The following is a 6,000-nucleotide window of genomic DNA, read 5'->3' on the forward strand; positions in this document are numbered from 1 at the left end:
TCAGTCTAGAGGCCTGCCTGGATCTGAGCTCAGGATCTCCCAGGTCTGTGCCGACGATCACACCTCTAGGCCAACAAACCCAAAGCAGACGTTACACAAGACAGACACGGCAAAGGCTTGCAGCACCTACGCGCTTAAGGTAGTCCTTGCACATTTCTTGACTAATGACTCCTAGGATCTCCAAACACTGGTTAAAACTATCTCACCACAGCTCCACAAGAGGAAGAGGATCTCCTACAAACCACCTGGGATCAGCAAATCTCCCTTTCAGCAAGGGAGCACCACTCCTCAATAACACGACAGACTCACTGCTTGGATGCTCCAGCAAACCTCCTCACCTCACACACCACCAGGCTGCACCACCTAAGGATCCCAGTGCTCGCCCACAGGAGCCCTGAGCACATCTGGCAGCTGTCTCAAGGCCCCTTGGGGCACAAGGACGCTCCCACTCCAAGGAAGACTCCGAAGAAGGAAGCACGCGCAGCAGCACAATCCTGCCTCCTTTTTATGCACCTTGTTTGTGCATAAGTTTAGGGAAATGAGAGCAGCTTAAACAACTCCATGGGAGACACTGCATCTTACTGTTAGCTTGCTAGAGAAGTTACTGCTGCACCAGGTTTCTCCCTCTGTCACTGCCTGCTGAATAGCACCTTCACCTGATGAAATGGTACATGAAAAGCACAAGGAAAATTACAATTTTTAAGGCTCTAGATTGCATCTTGCTCCATCCTGTTTGCAGGGAGAAATTCTTGTTAAGGTCATGTAGCCCACTGAGGAATCTACTCGTAGTTTTAATTCCACACATGGGGAACGCGCAAGAACCAAAAGAGGGCTGGCTATCGAGTTAACTTGAGTGGAACTAAAAGCCGTGAATTCTCATGCAATTCCCCCAGACATTTAGAGGCAACCTGAGGGAGACCTAGAGGAGGGGCAGAAACCGCAGTGCAGGAGAAGGAAAAATTTCCAGGGGGCTGCCAGAACCCCACCGTCCGCAGGAACTTGTGTCCAGTTAAAGGAGCATTCGTGCAGAAGCAGACTGACTGTACACTGGGGGGTTAAGAGCACACATTAAAACTCCTTGCTCCACAGGCAGTCTGCTTGCCACGCACATTTTTCACTCTGCTGATTATTTTACTCTTCCTTGCAGCAAATCTTTTTTTATTTCATCTTTTAATTTGACATCTTTTCAAGCAAATCCAGTCTATGAGGTAGAGAACCTTCAGCCTTTCACCGGACAGGGCAGAAGAAAGAAGGGGGATGGAAAAGAACAGAAAAGAAGAAATACATGACCAAAAAGAGAGGGCACGTTTCTTCCTCAGGCTCAGTAGGAATTTAATTCAAAATCACCACCAAGATACAGCAGCATTATGCTCTGCATTTAAAACCAAATTGCATATGCATTTTGTATTAGGATATTCCGTTTCTCAAACATAAAAACGTCAGTTTTCACGTTCCTTGTTATCACTCTTTAAAGCTCGCACTAGCGCTTCAAACAGTTAACGGACTTGTTAAGCAGATCACTTAAGGGTACATTCCTGTATATGCTCAGTTCTATAACACGCTTAAGATCCAGATGCCAGGCACCATATGACAAACCCAGGCACCCAAACAAGCAAGCAGGATAAGAAGAGCGCTGAGCATCTTGTACTACAGAATTGCACATAGAGCAATTGCACTCGGAGGAGACGAAATGCATACGGTATTACTGGAGAGCAGGCTGAGATCTAGTGAACAGGACCCTAGTTTTTACTTTTTCCAGCTTACACTTTTCTCTATTTCTTATTAAAACCAGAGAAATAGTCTTAATTTCTTCCTTCTTAGCAGTTCAAAGTTAGAAAGATTGTGCAACAGGCCTGCTTTTTTTTTTTTTTTTTAAATATATGTATTTTTTTTCCTGAGATGTCTCTTCAAAAACACAAGAGCCAGCAAGTGTTAGCTTGAAGCTGAAGGAGCGTAGTTCTAACTAGAAGCATCACAACCATTCCCACCACCATCAACATGTGCCACGCGTGTTTGTTCTGACAGACGTGCACTTAAGCTAGATTCTCACAGATGTACACTGAAATAGAGAAATATCGGCACAAAGCAGCTAAAAGCTTGATTTATTCATGGAGAATCTGTTCCAGCAGGAATAACCATCCCAAAGCTATCCACACATCTCAAGAGTCCCCTTGTCACAGTTCTGACAGCACAAAGGGCACTTTCATAAACCCCTTCCCTGTCTGAAGTCTTCCTTCGGAGAAGTAACTGGCCCCACAGCTCTCTAAAAGAGAACTGAAAGAGTTTCACTCCTCTAAGCATCTCCACCGCTGTCTCTTTAAATATAACTTCCTCAAACTGCAATGCTGAATCCAGCTCAGGATGTACTTATTCATCTGCTGGATCACTGTCAGCACCAGACTCTCAGCTTTAACCATGTACTATTAACTGCTACCTAGGTGGCACGCTGAAAAGCCAAGTGGGGTGTTTCCTTAGAGGAAAAGCAGGGTACAGGCAGACTGCCCAACATAAAAACCACGTGTTCCAGAGGAGATCTAGGACTTCGCTACTCAAGGAAAGAAGTCTCAAACAACTTTCCCCTGCCAGCAGGCTGAACAGAACCCCTGCTGTTTTAATGCAAGGAAGATCATGGAATTGTAGGCAGGGCCGTAAAGGATTCAAAGCGCCTCATTACCTAGCTGAAGCTGCGCAGGGTACCAAGCATCACGGGGCTCACGCTCAATCGTTAGCGCTCATGTGTTTCCTATGTGCTCCCACTTTCTGGTCCTTCCCTGGTAGGCACCCACAAAAGCAAAAAGATTGAGATTTGCATTGCTTCAGGAGGGTTTCATAAGTCACAAAGGCTTGGCAGAAGTGCACAAATCCTGCTTGTGAATTCATACAATTTTATTGCAACTCCGAAAGCAAAGTGACCTAGTTTTCATGATCTATCTCAAAATTAATTCACTGCTGGAATGAGGCTGCATATGAAACACCTCTCCGCCCGGTTTTGCTCTTGGCACTCTTAAAAAGCAGTGGAACATCTGCATCTTCAGCACCCTAGGATTAAAGCTTGCATCCCAAAGAGCCAACCTGAACTTCCCCTGGATTACATGATAATCCACAGCTGGCATGCTTGGATCCCCCAGGGAATGCCAAACTTTTGCAGAGGGAAGCAAAGATAGGCGGGGCTGAAAAAACATGCAAATTAAGTGGGTCTGTCAAAGGGTAGCTAGACAGCTTGCAAGTCTTCTTCGCCAGCCTCTGGTTAGATATACACAGTGCCCAAGGGATGCATAAAAATCTTCTCTGTCTTTGAACAAACTGAGGTAGACATGGGACAAGGAACGCAGCGTCTCTGTTTGCACATGAAATCCAAAAACACATCCGTGCACTCACGTATACTCCAATTTCTCTGTTGTCATAATTACTTGCACACATGAATTTTGAGTTTCATAAAATTAAAGCTGCCACAATTTAGTAGAATGCACTGAGAGACAAGTCTTCTCAACTCTTTTAAATGGCTTCTTATCTAATTTCATTCATTTTTTATCAGGCAGACCAATGGGTATTTTCATTTACCTTATTTCTCCTCTAGTTTTTACCACAGCTTTGTCATCAGAGGGGCTATTTTTGACCTTTCCACTTTTCTTCTGTGTCTAGTGGGTTTCTCAGTTTTAACCACTCAGATCATGTTGTTGCGCAACCTCTCCTTCCTAGGACTTGAGAAGAGGAACTGGTAGACACAGCAGAGTGAAGTTTGCCTTTTTCGTTGCCCATTTCTGGCAATGATTGAGCCCCGTAGCCATCACAAGGCTGCACAGATACACGTTCCCTAGGCTGAGCAGTAATACAATCAGCAGCTTGAAGAACCCAATGCAACTTTTATGCCACAGAAAGCTAACACCTAGCACAACGACAACTGGGTAACTTCACCCAGACCACGTATCCTATTCTGAAAACATTCCAGCAGTGCCTAATAGATACCCCTTTCTCCTCAGTCACAAGCAGACCTCCTTAACGGTGTAGATACTTCACCACTAGACACACATTTCACTGAAGCAAATGTCATAAAACCCAGAGATCAAAGAATCTGTCTTTACAGAAGCCACTTCCTACAATTTCATTATCTCCCAACCACGACTATTTTAAAAACACTCAGCCTGACCGCAAGAGCTCAGATGCTTCTCCCTGCTCGACCAGAGAACGACAGTCAGCGGGATGTGGAAACTCCTCACCAGGTAACACGAGGCTTTATCCTCGCAGGCGGGTAATCTCCTTCCCACCTTGGCAGAGGTTACACTTTCCTCCAGACCCATTTTCTTTTAACGAGCTGGCTAATCCATCCAACAGAGATTTGCGGCATTCAATACGCAACACTTACAAGCGCTCCAGCGTCCCAGGAGCTGGATATACTTACTACCTTTGGCAATCCCTGGGCAATTTTCCCATTCGGCACCGGCTGCAAGTCCCGCACCGCCTATAGCAGGACGCGCAGACTGTGCAGCCACCAATTCTATATTCCAGGCGGCAACCGAGCCTGTCCCAAAGGCAGAGATTGGTACCAGCTCCCAGAATGTGCCCAGCATGAGCTGTGGCCGAGCAGCCTGGCAGCACCTGAGACCCCAATGGGATGGATGTACCCTTTTACCGTGAGAAGCACGCAGCTCTCTGACCTTAACCGTGGATTCCTCTGGCCAGGGTTCGCCTCATGCCGTGGCGGACACATGTCGCAGGAGTCCCTCCAGAGCCGGGAAACTTTTTCACACGCCGGTCCCTGCAGAGAAGCGGTAACGGCTGACAGGGGGCAAAAACCCACGCGCCACACCCGCCACCGAGCCCCCCGTCCCCGTGAGGCACCGGCACCGAGCCCTAACGGGCGGGGCCGGTACCGAGGCCTGCCCCCCGCCGGGCCCCGGGGCAGCACGGCGAGGCCCCACCGCCTGCCTCAGGGCCTCCCCGGGCTGGGCCCGACCCGGGGGCCGGGCTCCGGCCGCAGCAGCCCCGCTGCACCTGCCGCGGGGCCTCCTGGCCGCCGGCACAGGCCTCGGGGGACGCCGCCTCCCTCCCTCCCTCACCTCTCTGCCGCCGCCGCCGCCGCCAGCGCCTCAGGCCCGGGGCCGCCGCCGCCGCCTCCATCCCGGGGCCTCGCGGTCCCCCCCCCGATTCTCCAACGCCGCCTCCGCCCGTGCCGGGGCCGCCCCCGCCCGTGCCGGGCCGCCCACTGCGTCAGCTTCGTAAGGGCCGCTACGCACCCAGCGGTCGCCATGGCGACGGCTGCCAGGGGAGGGGGAGCGGGAAGGGCGGGGGGAGGCGGCGGCGCCCCCTGGCGGGCCCGGCCTGAGGCGAGAGGGCCCCGGGGGCACCGCGGTGGGCCCGGCACGGTCGCCCTCCGCTTTTCCCCGCGGGGAGACCCCCGCCCGATGTCCCCCAGTGCTGCCCCGGTCCCCCCAACGCAGCCCCATCCATCGGCGGTGCCCCCCAGCATCTCGCAGCCAAAAGCTCCCTCCCGGTGTAGCGGGATGGAGAGGGAAGTGAGACCACTTGTGATACCCCAAGGGCATCACTTAGAGGCTCTTACTGCAAAAGGATAGGAAAGTGGCAAAAAACATCTCTGGTGGTACGAGTACAGGTCCCAAAAAGCACACAGGCTCATCCCCCGGGGTTAGCGGCACACACGTTTCAGTCCGTTCCTCTTCAGATGGCCCACCCGGGGCACAGCACCGTGCCTGCAAAATAAAACGGCCCAACAGAACTAAAGGTGGTGGGAAAACTTCCAGCAAAAGCTTTGAAGCTCCGGTGTTCACTGATGCTGAGATCTCTGTATACCGCACAGGCAGTAAGATTGCATTCGTGCTCGTTTTAAGTCCCTTTATCTTGCCAGACAGGTGTAAAGTGGCTCCGGTTTAGATGAAAAGCTGGTGCCAAATTTAGTGTTTGCAGAAATCGTTTCACCCCGCCTTGTGGCACTTCCAAGGCCTCCTGTCAGCACGAGTCGTTCCCAGCAGAGCTGAGCCAACA

At 50.8% G+C, this 6,000-nt stretch overlaps 1 protein-coding gene across 10 annotated transcripts in view; it reads right to left on the reverse strand.

Annotated features, from left to right (window-relative positions):
* DAGLA (diacylglycerol lipase alpha) overlaps positions 1-5,158 on the reverse strand; it is a 73,176-nt gene extending 68,018 nt beyond the window's left edge. For all 10 annotated transcript variants that reach the window (XR_014317555.1, XR_014317556.1, XR_014317557.1 and 7 more), the window contains exons 1-2: positions 5,058-5,158; positions 4,656-4,756 (exon numbers count right to left, since the gene is read on the reverse strand). The gene's annotated coding sequence lies outside the window, so the exon portion shown is untranslated. The remainder of the gene's footprint in view (positions 1-4,655; positions 4,757-5,057) is intronic.
* Positions 5,159-6,000: the final 842 nt, after the last annotated feature.

This window comes from Aythya marila (assembly GCF_965140915.1).
Source record: "Aythya marila genome assembly, chromosome: 5".
Classification (NCBI taxonomy): Eukaryota; Metazoa; Chordata; class Aves; order Anseriformes; family Anatidae; genus Aythya; species Aythya marila.